This window comes from Podarcis pityusensis (genome assembly GCF_964106645.2).
Source record: "Podarcis pityusensis genome assembly, chromosome: 3".
Lineage (NCBI taxonomy): Eukaryota > Metazoa > Chordata > Lepidosauria > Squamata > Lacertidae > Podarcis > Podarcis pityusensis.
In genome coordinates, this window is record NC_138026.1 from 95,511,749 (window position 1) to 95,527,944 (window position 16,196).

Below are 16,196 nucleotides of genomic sequence, written 5' to 3' on the forward strand. Positions count from 1 at the left end.
TGCAGCTCCTCTTAACAATCTGTAGCAATTTCCAAACCAGCTGTTGAGATTGCATAGTGTTGTGTCTTGAGCTAGATTTCCATGAGCTATCAAATCAGGCTTTAAAAAGGCAACATTACCTGGATGGTAATGCACCACGTGCAGTTCTTGTGTTGCTTTTGCAATGTATATACATTTTGCTTTTTAATTAAAAAGGGGTATTTAGAAAAGCACCAAATGAGAGTATTCAGGAAATTGAAAAACTTGGTGTTCTTGCCCACTTATCTTCCCTCCCCTTGCATGATTTGTATTTTATACTGAAAAGAACCACACTAACCTGAAGAGTCATTTAAACAAGCTTATGAGCTTTTTGAGAAACAGTTGACAGATGTAGTGGTGGCAGACCACCAACAATTTGCCACGTTTGAAGGCCTTGTGACTTTCATTGTGCCAACCTAAACATGCTGCTTGTCACCAGTGTTGACAATGTTGTCAACTGCCATTCGGAAGGGATGTGTGTGTGGATGATGCCCTCTTGTCATTTGCCTCAGGCATAAACTGTGTTGGGCCAGTCGTGGGGGAAGTCAACAGTTTAATGCAAAATATATCTTTCTTTGAGATTATGTCAAGCTAGCTCCATAAAGTTATGTCTCTGCATATCTACTGGGGCTTCCATTCTGTATCCATGCCTTTAGTTGAACCATGGGATATTCAGACAGATTCCACAGATGATTACTTAGAGTCCATGAACCTGAGGCTTTTTACTCAAGCCTCACTGAAAATGCATAGGATTGCAGTCATTATGTATAGCTGCTGCCAAGCTTTTACCACAAGCATTTGAGTTTAGTTAAAAATAAGAGGATTGATCTTTTCATGAAATGAGATATTGGCAGTATATCTATAGAATAAATTCTACAGTATTTGTGTTGTTGTTTAGAATACAAAGTATGCATTAATTTGAGAAATGATTCCTTCATTGTAGGTTAGGCTACCACCAGGGCTTTTTTTCAGCCGAAACTAACTGCAACTCAGTTCCAGCGCCTCTCAGGTAGGCTCCATTGCCATTGTAAGAGAACAAGGGAGGTGTTCATGGTGTGTTCCAGCACCTCTTTCTAGAAAAATAGCACTGGCTGCCACAATAATGGAAGGGATGCGGGTGGCGCTGTGGTCTAAACCACTGAGCCTAGGGCTTGCCGATCAGAAGGTCAGCGGTTCGAATCCCTGCGATGGGGTGAGCTCCCGTTGCTCGGCCCCAACTGCTACCAACCTAGCAGTTCGAAAGCACGTCCAAGTGCAAGTAGATAAATAGGTACCACTCCGGCGAGAATGTAAATGGTGTTTCCATGTGCTGCTCTGGTTTCGCCAGAAACGGCTTAGTCATGCTGGCCACATGACCCAGAAAAACTGTTTGCAGACAAATGTCGGCTCCCTCGGCCAGTAAAGCTAGATGAGTGCCGCAACCCCAGGGTCGTTCGCGACTGGACTTAACTGTCAGGGGTCCTTTACCTTTACCTTTTTACCACAATAATACATTTTTGTGGTACATTTTTGTGGAACCAAAAATAGTACATTTTTGTGGAACCAAAATCTGGCATTGATAATAGTCATTATTTGATCTATTCATGTATACTAGTCATGGCTATATATTACCTCTAGGATCAGAGGCAACAAGCATCTGAAATACCAGTTACTTAAGAACAGCAGGAGAAATATACAGTGGTACCTCGGGTTAAGTACTTAATTCATTCTGGAGGTCCGTTCTTAACCTGAAACTGTGGTACATTTCATGGACAAGACTCATGCCCTGGGCCTCAGCATGGGCCAGGAATTCAGAATACCAGCAGGGGCATGTTTGAAATCAACCGAATCCCCAAACAAAAAACCTCTCCCCTCCCCACTTTTTGGAAAGTCAGCATGTTAGGGAGAACAGTTCTAGCCCAGCCTGTTGGGAAAGGGAAGCATTCATACTTAGCTGACCTACTTTTGTTGATTTATAGTCAGACTTGTGAATGTTCAGTTTAATGCAACATTTTAAGAATAGGCTCCAGACTGATAGGTACCTAAATCCCCCTTTCAAAACAAATCTTCATTCTCTTTGAAAATTCTCTCCAGAGGTCATGATCCTTAGTATCCTTTCTTGAAGTAAGTTCCATTGAAATGGATGAGAGTTACATCAAAATACATCTGTGTTTTGTCACTTTTCAAAAAGTAGCTTTTAAGCCTGGAAAACACAGATCATTTGAAAATTAAAATCTATATTGCCTGCTCTCTAGCTTTCTTAGTGCAAATAAATTAAAATATTCAATATCTTGCATATTATATAATATTGGGGCTGTCCCGTACAAACTCTGTCTCCTCAACTCCCTCATTCTAGCCTCTCTCCCTCCTTTACAAACACAGTACATTTTAATTTAGACTTGTCAGTCCAGACCTAATGAATACATTCACAGTAATGTTTTCATCTTCCAGAGGTGAACTTGACTTAGAAATTGTCCCTGATGATATCAGTTTAAAGACTACTTGAGCTACTGGTTTAAGAAAAGTTCCTGTATTTTGTTCTATTGTTACTGAAGAAAAGGCTTCAGTGTAGTCAGAACGGTAGCATTTGTAACTCAGTGCAGCATATTGCAACTAGGTGTGTAAGGAACCAGTAATACAGAGCTTTCCAAACTTTTCATGTTGGTGGCACACCTTTTAGACATGCATCATTTCACAACACAGTAATTCGGTGTTACTAGCAAACCGGAGGATAAACTAACCCCTTTTCAGCCCCAAGAGGAGCACAGGAAGTGTTCACGCGACACACTTATATGCTGGAACTGACACACTAATGTGTCGCGACACACAGTTTGGAAAGCTCTGCAGTAATATTTTAAGTTCAAACACATACTCTTTAATAGAAAGGTAATTTAATTTAGAAATGAATCAGATTGATTTGTATAAAAGTGCAATAGCACTCACAAACAAATGTACTACTTACGTACATACTTTCATCATATAATAAAATCATCCTACCATATTATTAAATTGGACTAAACAGAATGTTTGTTTCCACAACACAAAACAAAGTAATGGCACTTGATGAATAGAGAAATAGAGGCAGTGAGCTCCCCTCACCCAGGGCATTTATCCTGGGCAACAAGTTGAATATCATCTCTGTGTTGGTCAAGGGCTAGCTATTTCCAGAAATTCACAGTTAGCTCAGAGCAGACAAGAGTTGAGTGAGGGCTGGGGCAATTTCATTGGTATCTTATGTGAGGTAAGCAGGGAATAGCTGTTTCCTCTCTACTCCTCTAATCTCCCTGTGACATTTGTATCAGTATTGCAGTGGTGCACCAGCTTTAACTAAAGGGACTTATTTTGTATAAGTATTAGGATAGTGTACCATGGATTATAGGGATATTTGCAAACCAGATACAGTACACTGTTCTGGGCAACATGCACACACAAGCATGCATGCACACACACACACACACATGCATACTCACTCAATCCTGCCATCAATTGGGGTTGAAAACAGCCTTCCACTGGCAGTCATGTGTCAATTGGACATGCGCAAAATGGTTGACCCCTGTATAGTTACTATAAGGGCTAAAGCAGACAAGAGCCAAAAGCATTGCTTGCTGATGCATCTCTTTAAGTATTAATAGTAATAGTAGGCATTGGGAGAGCTACAATTCTCACTGGGACTATGTTACATGGCAAGTAACTATTGACATATAACATGTAAAAGGATTTGAACTCTCAATACCACTATATTATGTTTTGTATTATTTAATATTACTCACAGCCATAACTGTAGCAACAAGAAGGGCTGATCACACAACATAATATGCACTAATAGTTTAGTGTGTCTGAGTCACCTTAATTTTCCAAGTCCTGTAAATTGTGACAGTGTCAGAGACTAAAATAGTTAACAGAAAAGCCAAATCAGAACTATACAGTATCATGTCTCTAAAAACAAGTTAGAGAGTTTTTTTTTAACTAATAGGGATTTTGTTTCCAGGCTAAAAAAAAGACTAAAAATAAACAGCTGTATAGTACTTCATTAAGCTGCCTGCTTGGAGTGATTTTTCCCATTGATTAGTCTCAGGGCTAATGCTGGTTCATTCCTCATTTCATTGCTAATTAACATCAGCTCTGCTCCTGACCACTTGACCGCATTCTTTCTATGCACATGTGCTGGTTTGGCAAGTAGCAAATACTGTTCCTTCTTACAGAGTTTAGGGGTATAAATTGCTATCAAGCATGAATTTTTCTAACTCCTTCCTCAGGAAACTTTTAGGGCTGTTTCTGTCTAAAGAGAATATACATACAGAATTTTCTCACATGAGTTTATTAGAGCTGCTGGATGCACAAGCGATAGCGCACATGCAGTGAATATCTTCTGAAAGTTTGTTTTTCAGCAGCTCAAGTCAGACCACCAAACAACTTTTTGGAAATCCAAAGGACATTAAAAGTGTGAACTGATGGTGGAGGAGCAACTTTTAGGAACGTTACAGTGCATTTGGCATGATAATACTGATATGGCATGATAATACTGTTGGAACACTGACTCTACATCAAATGGAGGACAGCTGGTAACTCTAGTCAGACAATTGGGCTTCTCTTGTTTTACCGTAAGTCCAGTGGTGGCCACCATTTTTGTCAAGAGCACCACAAGTCAAGTCCAAAGTATGAGACAGTGCCATCTAGTGCACACTGCAGTACATACATAGCTTTCAATGCTTTGTGTGGCTTGTTTGTTTGTTTTGCCTATAATGTGCTAATCTGAAGAGTTGTAGCACAAAAGAGACAGGCAGTAAAGTAGATGCTTTACTTGATTCAATATCTGGAACAAGAGGTCCCCATCCCATTATCCAGGACTGCTATAAAACATTTGTAGTGCCCAGGCCTTATTGGCCACCCAATCCAGTGGCAGATGCATTACCGCTTGTGGGTCTCATTGGGAGCTTGTGGAGGCTGTTTATCTGACCCTTGGCGCTATCTAGGACCACATCCCTTCTAGACACTATTTTTCAGATAATTTGGGTTTACATGCCACTGGAAACTAAGCTGTTTTATGAGAAGCCAGCTACTTTCCATGGTAGCAAGCTGACTTCCAAGCGTGGGAGATAGCAATTTTAAAGACTGCCTCCCTTTCTATCTATTTAGTACTTGTCATCCTTCACTACGGGGTCCTAGAGCGAGCTGCATAAAATTAACTAAAATCACAGAATCTAAAATTAGTCACAAAATTAAAAAAATACTGCAGTACATCAAAACAGCAGAAAGGGTGGAATTTATTAATGCTTTTTATTACAAACCCCTCAAAAAGTTGCATTATGTTGCTGCAAGAATCTAGTAACCCCTTGTATATAGAACAAGGCAGCTGAGTCCCAGTATCAGTGTCATGAATATGCTACCGAAATGTAATATGCGCATTGAAAAGATACTTGGTTCAATAAAAGTACATTTAGTGGTTGCTGCAAAGCATCATGGTCTTTGTCTGCTGTATAGAGCACTATAATACTATATACAAAAGAAAGAACTCATGTTACTTGAAATACTCTTAAAAAGCAAATTTTTGAGATATCTCCCATCCACCTTTTTTTAAAGTTACAATGCCCTTCCTTCCCTTCCCTTTTTTCATAACACATGTTCCCGCTTTATCCTTGGAGCACTCATGTTTTGCTTGCATGCTACACATCGGCATCCGGTTGGCATGCAGTGCATGCAGTGGACAGCTTTTAAGAAAGAACATTTTCAGAATACTGGGCATGCTGTTGCTGTATTATGGACACAGGCAAGCTGTGAAGATTGAATTGTTCCAAATGCAGAGTCCTAGTAGTCCTAAGTATAATTTGGGGGCTAGTAGGATCATATAGGAAAAAGGAGAACTGTGAGCAAAACAATGGGAGCTCATATCTCGAATATGTGAGTATATTTCCCTTTACTTCTGGTTTACTGTTAAGGTGCTAATGCCAGCATGGGACACACGGCCATCTGTACAGTTCCATTTTTGAACAATGGAATGAATTGGTACAAGACAGGGAGAGAACAGAAAGCATTACATTGCAGAAAGCAGAGTGAAATTCTAGAATTGGCATGGTCACATAGACAAAAAAAACACGCCTCTAACAACTTTAATGAAATTAGTTTGCTTCTGTTCTGGGTGAAAAGGTCAATATTTCCATAAAACTTAAATGAATGGGCATTGTGGAAAACAGCTACTAAACTTGGCACAAAACAAATAACTTTATCGTATAGCCTTGGGTCAATTCCAGATCACAGCATTTTGTTTTAATTGAATTGGGTATTGCATTTCAATTTGTGAAAGTTATTTTTTCCATCTTGTTCTTACATTTGGAAGCATTCATATCTCCGGACTAATCACAAAGTCAGCCTTGTACAAATCTATCAGTTGGGAACATTCACTGGAGAGCAAGCATGCCTCAGTGATAATCCTCTTTTGCCCACGCTGGAGTGGAATCCTTAGCTGCTTTGTTCATTGGTCAGATCTCTACAAACAATCTATCACTACAATTCATTCAGTGGGCTTGCGGCCCAATTCCACAAACGCACAAATAATTTCATTCATGAAGTCAATGGAAAAAAGACCTATTATTTACTTCCCTGGGCTTGAATGAGGGCCAAAGTCAATAGGGAGAGTTATGTGAATAAAGCTGATCACATGACTAAATACTGGCAAAATTGGGCCATATTCTTGTAATCATTGCCCTGTGTAGTATGAGTTCCCAGGTTTCTTTTTTCTGAGTACCTCTCTTGAGGTCTTTGACTCCTATGAACCCTTGCTTTATGACCAATTACCCTTGCGGATATATTCCACATTTGTGTTGAAAAGGCTTTCAGCAACCTTGTGTCTGCATATGGTTTGTAGGAAGGCTTCAGACTAAAGCACTTAGTCCGACAACATTACTGACATGAGGTTTGTATCTACATCATCATACAAATAATCTATTAATACAATTAAAATAATAAAACAGAGAATAGCCATGGAGCAGACAAGACCCATAACAGCTGCCATACAAATCTGAAGTGTTAATAATAGAAGCCATAAATATAACAAAAATTGAATAAAAAAGCATACCATAGTTTAGAAACTTTGGTGAATTGTTTTAACTCATTGTGTAAACTATGTTAAGACAAATGCCTTTCTCATTTGTCTGTGAAGATTATTCCGTAAACTGATAAGTCTTTCTCTTCAGCCTCATCTTGGAAAATAGAGGCTCCTGCTTCTGATCTTAATGACTTGGCAAGTTCATATTGGACAAAACAGCCCTTCATTCAGTAGCCAGTAAGTAGGTGATTGTAGTTGTGAACTGAGAACGGGTTGGGATACTTGCAGTTCATACACATACACTATATGCATTTTATTTCTGTATATTAGTGCTCTGGAGGTTCCTGATGTTAACTAGGAATTGAATGTAAATATGTTCTTAGTAATTAAACCCATGGTCAATAAAATTAACTCTTTGTTTAAAACAATAGTGGCAGTTTCAATAGGACTTCCTTTAACCTCACCACTACTCCATTGTAAAGGATAGAGGGAAAGAACCCTAGACGTCACCAGAGGATAGATCACGTCCCACGGTAATTTTGAAGTGAAACGTATATATTTAATAGCTCCTTGTTTCACTACTATAAGGTAGACTTTAGTGAGTACAGCATGAATAATGGGTTTTGCAAAGCTCTAGGTGGTCACCAAAAGGAGAAGAATAGTGCAGCTGTGGTATTATATGTCAATGCTGTATTAAGCATATTTTCCCCTTAGAAAAAGATTTTCTGTTGAGGTTCTGGAGAAAAATAAGTTTCATTAGTTAAGCATCGAGTAGAAAGAGGGAGAGTGCACACAACAGCGCAACAGGATTGATTGTAATAAGCCTTTTTTTGCTGAAAATCCATTACTTTCCGAGCTATTAAGTGATGAAAGGGATTAAGAAAATAAAAGAAAATAAGCAGGACTGTCTTCGTAAATCTAATAAAGATGATAACAGTGGAATAGTTTGCCAAATTTGCATGTGAATTTATAACATTCTAATCCATCAGCAAACAGTGTTGTACAGTGAAAGGATAGATTTGTACTGTTCTTATCAAGGGATAAATTTTCAGTACAATCTTTTGGCAAAGAAACCTTGTTTTCCTTATGGGCTTCCATATGTTTTGTCACGAAATCCGTATTTGTAGTCTCAGTACCCATATGTTTAGCTTTTTAAAAAATTCTTTATTTTTCTAAAGACAAAAATGTCTCCTGAAAGTTGTTCTCTATGCAGAATCCAATTACAGATGATACTTAATGTCAATGATCCTGATCCTACAAGCTGTTTTGCTGAGTCTATGAGCTGTTAAAACTGGTCATGATGGTCTGGAAGGAATTTCCCCCTCCCCACATTCCCATTTCCCACAAGCCCACCTGAAGCAAATGCTACAGAACAGATGTCTTTGGGTACTGCTGCATCAGTGCAGTTCTTTCCAAAGTACAACATTGCTGTTTGTCACAATAAATTCTGGTAAATTGTTTATCAACCCAGTTGAACCTTGCCATTTGTTTGTTAGTCCAAGAAGCAGGAACCGTTGCACATCCATGCACTGATGGTTTTGCTGCATGGAACATAGGAAACTGCCTAATACTAAGGCAGACCAATGGCCTGCCATTTTTGTTCAGTACTGTATTGTCTTCATTGACTGACAGCAATTCACCAGGTTTTCAGACAGAGGGCTTTCCCAGACCTACCAGGAAATGTTAGGAATGTTAACCTAGGACCTTATGTGTGCAAGATGTTTCTACCATGGAGTTACAGTCCTTTTTTGAAATCACATTTGATTTTTTTAAAAATCAGCATACTGTAATAGGAAGTCCAAATTTTCTAATCAGATTTTGGCTTCATTTTATCCTCCTAGATGACAATCTGACAACCACTGTGGACAAAGTATTAACCTGGAGGGAGAAGCTTCTTTCCTATGTATAATTGTGCTGGCCAGGGCTTCAAACCTTTGCCTCAGATAATGGCCAGTAGCTTACAAACCAAGTTTTGCCTGATTTCCTGATCTTATGAGCAAGTGTTCACTGATTTTTGTTCTATGGGTAGCAGATTTCCTATAGAAGGGACAATAAATTTATGTCTAGCTAGTTAAACCCATTGTTGTGCTTACATTACTATATGTTGGAGGCAGTAATGTTTCTGAATATCAGTTGCTGGAAACTGCAGGTGCAGACGTACTCAGGTTCTGCTTGCAGACTTCCGCAGGCATTCATTTATTAAGGTGGCATACATGGTTCACTCTCACTTAATCCCCACAGCAGCCCTGTGAGGGAGTCAGTGGCTGGTCCAATGTCACCCACTGCTTTTCATCACCGAATGGGGATTTGAATCCTGGTTTCCCAGGTCGTAGACTGACATTATGACCACTACACCACATTCAGTCAGGAAACACAGCATACAACTAAAAATATCTTCTATGGTGCTGTGGCCCCTACTCTCTGTAACCTAGAATGATATGTTATAAGCCTTCAAAGTATTCCAATGAACAACAGAGGCAAAAATGCCTAATGGGTCAAAGACTAATAAGGTCATCCCCATCAGTGACCTCAGTTAAATGCCTGGGCACTAGATATACACCAGACACAGGCCTGGGTCACCCTTCTAACTTCAAATTGAAGCTCGGTTATGCCATGATCCCGAGTGCCCCTAGGCAAGTCGCTCTCTTTCAGCTTGCTTACTACTTACTTACTAACCTTACTAAGATGTTGTAAGGACTATAACTAGTTAATACATTTGAAAGTGTGAAACAAATGTCAATTATTCAGTATTCATTTTTATTATTACAAATTATTTTCAGCAGGATCTACATCCTTGCACAAGACAGGTAACATCTTCTGGAGAATAAATAATTTGGTTTTGATTCTATAGCACATCCAAGCAGCGTAAGAATAGCCTGCTGGATCAGGCCAGTGGTCCATCTGGTCCAGCATCCTGTTCTCATAGGGAGCCAATGTGGTGTAGTGGTCATAGTGTCAGTCTATGACCTGGAAACCAGGATTCAAATCCCCATTCGGCAGATGCTCACACCATATCATTGGTTAGAAAAAGTGAGCTGCAACTTGCAAATAACCTCAAGAGTTTTAACCAGCAGAATAGCAAATGCCTTTCAAAAAAGGATGGTTTGTGTTGTAGGCCATTGGCAGGTCAGGTAGCATTTATGGGATTTGATGGCCATGCCTCAGCTTGCTTGCTTGCTTATTTCTTTATTTACAAATAATATGCACTTTCATAAACATATAGCAAAGTGGAGTATCCTTTTAAGGGTAAAACCAGAAAAAAGATCCATAGAAACATCATTAAAACATCAAGAAAAATCAATAAATACTGATTGGTTAAAAGGAAAAAAAATCACATTGCAAAGTTTTTTCTGAACAAAAAGCTTTTCAAAAGATGTCTGAAGAAAGGGAGGGGTGGTTCCTGCCAAAACCCTATTGGTAGGGAGTTCCATAGGGCAGGGCCTGTCCTTAGTGAAGGACAACTGAATCTTAGGGACATGGGGAACCACCAGAAGTGCCCCATCAGAGGATCTCTGCAATTGAAGTGTCAGGCAGTCCCTAAGGTACTTTAGACCCAAGTTGTGTATGGCAACTACATTATTTTTTATGGCCTCTTAGTATTAAAGGGCAATCTGTAGGAAATATTTGAAGAGGTACATTATACATCCATGAAGGAGAGAGCCCATTTGGTGGTGGTGCACTGGCTTTAGAATGCCCTCTGAAAGGAGAAAGACTGGCACCAACATCATATTATTTTTGTTGCCAGTTCATGATTTTTATTTGCCCAGAGTTTTTAGGCGTAATGTTTAGTTTTAGTTGGTTGAATAGTTTTGGTTTATTATCTCTGTTTTATTATGATATTTTTATTGTTTGTTTTATTCTTGCATTGATAATTTGGAATTTGTATGTATGCCACCCTGGAATTCATGCTTGGATAAAAATGCAATTTAGAAAATGTTACAATAAATAAATACATTTTGAGATACATGGAAAAATTATGTTCTTGTCTACAGAAGTACATTGAGAATTTTCTAAAATTAAACTGTAATATATGTGAAAAGGCTTGGGAATTAATTTCAAATATCATTTTAGGTTTATAGATGTATTTATTGAGATGGAATATAGTGTTTCCTCCAGCCATTGCTCAGTTCCTTTGTTGTGAATTAGAATTTAAGACTGGACTTATTTAAAGATTTTCTAGGCAGTCTTTCATTCCTCCCACAGTTCTATTCTTTGCCATATTGCCTCACCACGTCAGCACTTGTATCTCCCTCTGATGGCATCCAGTTTCCATTCCATTCACAGTGGCTAAGGATCATATCTCTGATCCACTTAGAAACACAATGATCTCTACCCCTGAGAATGCAAACGCTTTCTCAGTCAAATCTATTGATCTGCCGGGTTCTATTTCTGGCTTTCCATTCACTCAGTTGCTGTTTGGGATGCTGGATATTCTTTCTGGGGAAGAGTGAACTCGATTACTAGGAATTAGAAGAACACTTCTGAAGAACCTAAATATAGAATTTCAATGGAACATGAGCACGTGCACCTATGGACCGGGTTGTAGTCTCAGTAAACTTTGTATTACTACATTTTAATTTTAAATTTGGTGTCATGAGGAGGTAGGGAAGGTGAGTTACTTGAGACTTTATAGTTGAACTAACTGGATCATTGAGGTGCTGCATGCATGCAGAATTCAATTAATTAAATAAGACATATAGAGCCAGTGTTTCCAGGGCAGGTTATAACACTCATAATAATAAACAATAATAAACAATACCAGCAACATCATACAAAATAAACCAAACTTAAGCATATAAACAACATTAAAATAGCATAACACTATAACAAAACAGTACAGCACGTTAAAAACTAAATTAGTCATAATAGCATATAAAAACAGGATAGCAGCAGTCTTATGAGCAATAAATAATAGCAGTTCAAAGGACAAGTGCTCCAAGTTGATAAACTGAATTTATCCTCACTTACTAATTATTTAATGTTTCCAATTTTACTGTCCTGCCTGTATTGGATCACTGTTGGAGTACATGGTAGATAGTCCCTGTCCCCTGACTTGTCAAAGAAGCATAGATTCTTTCAAAAATGGCTAAACAGTTCCACTACAGCAAGGGTAGCCAGATGTTGTTGGGCTTCTCCTCCCACCATCGCTGACCATTGGCTTCACCAGCAGAGGCTGATGGGAGTTACACTTCATCAAGCTCTGGAGGGCAATACATTGACAACTCCTGCCCTACAGTCTTTTCTGGAAATAATTATGCTGCTGTGGATAATCTGTTTCCAGGATGCTTTCCCACATTCTGAATTGGAAAAAAACCTGCAGGATGTTGGGTATTGAGCAATACTGGTCCTGATATAAGGCCTTGAGCCTCCTCATCTCATATAATATTTATCCTATGTGAGCACTTCCTTCCTTATCTTTGTTATCTCATCTCAGTAGCATTCATATGTCCTTTAGTGAAGTCTGCCCTTATTCTCCCAAACCCTGTTCTTTGCGAAATACTCTTTAAGCAGGCTAAAATCCTGTAGTACTGCAATCACTTTTTAAATGTCCAATGCTACCTTTCTTTATGTTGCAGTGTGATTGTGTATTGCAACGAGCCCAAGTTAATGTTTTTGTGCTTCTTGATCAACTAAATTCTGAGGAAACCACAGTAAGGCAGCTGTGACCCTGTCAGCACATATCACTGTAGCCAAGAATAGAAAACAGTACTTCATACATTTTCTTAATGAGGTGTGTGTGCGCGTGCGTGCGTGCACACACACACACACACACACACACACACACACACACACTTTCCTTTGGTGTGTGGGTTCTTTGACACCCAGCCAGTTAAGTCTTGCCTGTAACCCATTTTTTTTCCTTGAAAAAATAATAAATAGCCTGAGATGTATAAAAGTCCCTGAAGATCAAATGGTTTCCTCTAGAAAGTGTGCCTTCTGCTGGCCACGTCTCTCCCAAAGTTGCTGGCATAGTAAACTAAAGAAAACTAGTGGAACAGCAAAATACGCTTAGTTACCAGATACTTTCAAAACCCCAAGCCCATACTTCAGAACTGCTAATATGTCCCTTGTGGAAACCTGAGCTTTTTTATGATTAGACAGCCAGAGAATAGTTTGGCTTTCTTGCAGAAGCATGATATGTTACCACCACTGCAACTCTTATCTGGTTTCTTTTGCTAAAGGTCCTGCCGCTCACCTGCCTGCTATGTGATGAGACAGAAGCCCCTTTTTTTGCTTGAACTAATGTATGTTGGGATTGGGTAACTGGTCCTAACAATTAATAGCCATTAAAGAGTTGCAGCGGCAACAGCACCTGCTGTTGATGCAGGATAATTAAAAGTAAAAAGAATTATTTGTTTAGCTACCTGGCAGCCCTAAAAGAATAAAGCAGTATAATTTTTGTAAAATAAAATGCCTAAATTCTTGTGTGTAAGACACTGGAGGTAGGGGCATCTATAACCAGGATCTCTAGCAGGCAGCTTACCTCCTGCACCTCTAGCTCCTCAGCAAGCCCAGCCCACTAAGCTCCATGGGTCAAGTACACCAGCATGGCTGCAGTACCGATCAGCATATCCCAGAGACCTGTGGACTTCTAGATGTTGCTGGGCTGCAATTCCCATCACCCCTGCTCATTCAAGCATGCTGGCTGGGGTTAACAGGAACTACAACGTTCAGAAGGCCACAGGTTCCCATTCCTTGGTGTCTGGCTTCAGAGCTAACCGCTCCAACTAATCAAACCAAAAGTGAGAGTAACATTACAGACTGTGGCTTTGCCTTGCTTCACCCCCCTGTCTTGTCTGGACTTCATCCTTGGCTTAGCTTTGACAGCATCCCTGCCTCTATCCTTTTGGATTCTGATTTGCCCGAAACTTGATCATTGACATGACTCTGGGTACATTTGAGTTGTTTTTTGGGTCTTAGAACCTGACATCTACAAGGGATGCCCTTCTGAGAACTGAAACAGTAGTCCTGTGAGTACATAAATATGTGACCTTTTGAGTGTGTGCTAATTAGCCCCACCCCTCAGATATGCCAGCCATGCCCTTCAATGTGACAGATGATCAGTTTAGTCTGAATTTATGCAAATAGGGCTCTCTTCATGGGGACAGGAACATGGCATTCATATACAGTACCTGTACTCAGGTAGGCCACTTTTAGGCTAATAACTATCAAACGTTGGCTGGGCTTGTGTGGCCAACATGAATGTCAGTGTCTGTGTTGGGGCTTGCCTGCATGTTTTCGATGCTGTCAGGTATTTCTGAAGGCTATACGTATCCATATTATATACTTAGAGACATGGAATGTTGTTAGCTTCATAGCTTTCACTGTAAGTGTCCCTTATTTTTATGTTGACCCTATATAGACACAGAGCCTTGAATTATTTAGCATAGATGTCTTTGTAGACACCTTCTGCATAGCACCAAAGAAAAAGGTAGGCATAAAAGAAATATGGTGTTTTCAAGGGGCAAGAGAGTGAAGAAGATAGAGGAAGCATGAGATTAAAAATAGCTTTTAAAAAGTACAGTCAACAGGCTAAACTTTTCGCCATGCTGATTTATAAAGATTGTATAACTTTTTGAAGATGTACTTTCAAACCGAATAGTTGCAGTGGGATTTAAAATATGATTATTTAATTTTTAAAAATTACATAAATTAAATGAACAGCCCATTAATGGGATGCCATCAGGATCACATGGTCAATTCAGATCAAGTTATATTATCTTTCCTGCTGGAGCTGAATAAGAATTAAGAAATTACTATTCCAAAGTAGTGTTGGACATTGATCCTCATTTACAATGAAATTCATCACCATAACTATCTGGAATTCCATTGTGTTGACAGCAGCATTCCACTCAATCTTTTCTTTTACTATTAGTGAAGTGTATTAGTCGGGGAGAGAGACAGAGGGGTGGGGGAAGAAAACGCTGCTAATTAGTTGTTCTGCTTACATGTTAAATGAAGTCTTGTCTTATATAGACTAGGGAGGGTGGAGAAATTTGATTCAGTTATTTAAATTCACACTTTCTGAAATAAACAAAACGCAGTCGTCATTCAAAATTAACACTTCTCTTAATTTTGCTATGCAGTTTACCAACCATATTATGTTCACAGAAATGCATATATTGGGGGAAAGTGTGCTTAAAAATGAATGTATATATGAAAATAATATACAAAAATGCATTCTATTAGGAAAATTGCTTGCAAAGCTGTGTACATTAGTCAAATGTGCATATAAAAAGGTGATTTGGAGAAATTTGCAGTAAAATGCTAAAGGATTTTCATGATTTTTATTTAAAAAATACTGCAAAAATGTGAAGAGCTGAATTTAAGATGAGAAAAATTAGAAACAGAAAAAATTGAAATGGACAGAATCTGCATATATGGACTTTGCCTTTGCCAGTGTGTGTATGTATGTATGTATGTATATAAAAATATTTATACACTGCTGTATCAAAAATATATAGCACAGTGGGTTGCAACAATATAAAAACATAAAACCAACAATAAAATCATAAAATGTTAAAAGCAAGTTAAAAGCAAAAACAAATTAAAGATAAACATAAGCAGACCATTGGGGGGGGGTATACTCTTAATGGCCTGCGTAGGCCTGACAGAAAAGTTTTCAGCAGGCATTTAAAAGTTGGTGTGGAAGGCACCTGCTGAATTTCTAATGTCAGGGTGTTCTACAGGACTGAATTTCGTGTGATTTCAGTGATCAGTCTGGAGTATAAGGTATTTTGGACCACAGTTGGTCAGGGCTTTGTAAATCAGCAAGAACCTTGAACCTGGCTTGGTAGCCAGATGGGTAGCCAGTGTCACATGTTCTCAGCCAGAAGCTCCCATCAACAACCTCACTGCAGCATTCTGCACCATCTGGAGCTTCTGAACCAGACCCACAGGCAGCCCCATATGAAGTGCCTTACAGTAGTCTAACACTGAGGTTGCTAATGCATAGATTGCAATGGTCAGGCTATCCCTGTCTAGGAACAGTCGGAGTTGGCAAACCAAACAAGGGCACTCCTAGCCACAGAGGACACTTAGGCCTCTAGGGACAAAGCTGTATCTTGGGTAATTCCCTCCCCATCCCCTGCCGCTATTGATCTCTGAAGTAAGTATCTCTTTTGCCAGTAAGATTGCAGTTCGTTTTCTAGGACAA

General features: G+C 39.2%; 1 protein-coding gene across 15 annotated transcripts in view; it reads left to right on the forward strand.

The window, feature by feature from the left end:
- ESRRG (estrogen related receptor gamma) overlaps window positions 1-16,196 on the forward strand; it is a 483,548-nt gene that overhangs the window by 152,519 nt on the left and 314,833 nt on the right. The window lies entirely within an intron of this gene.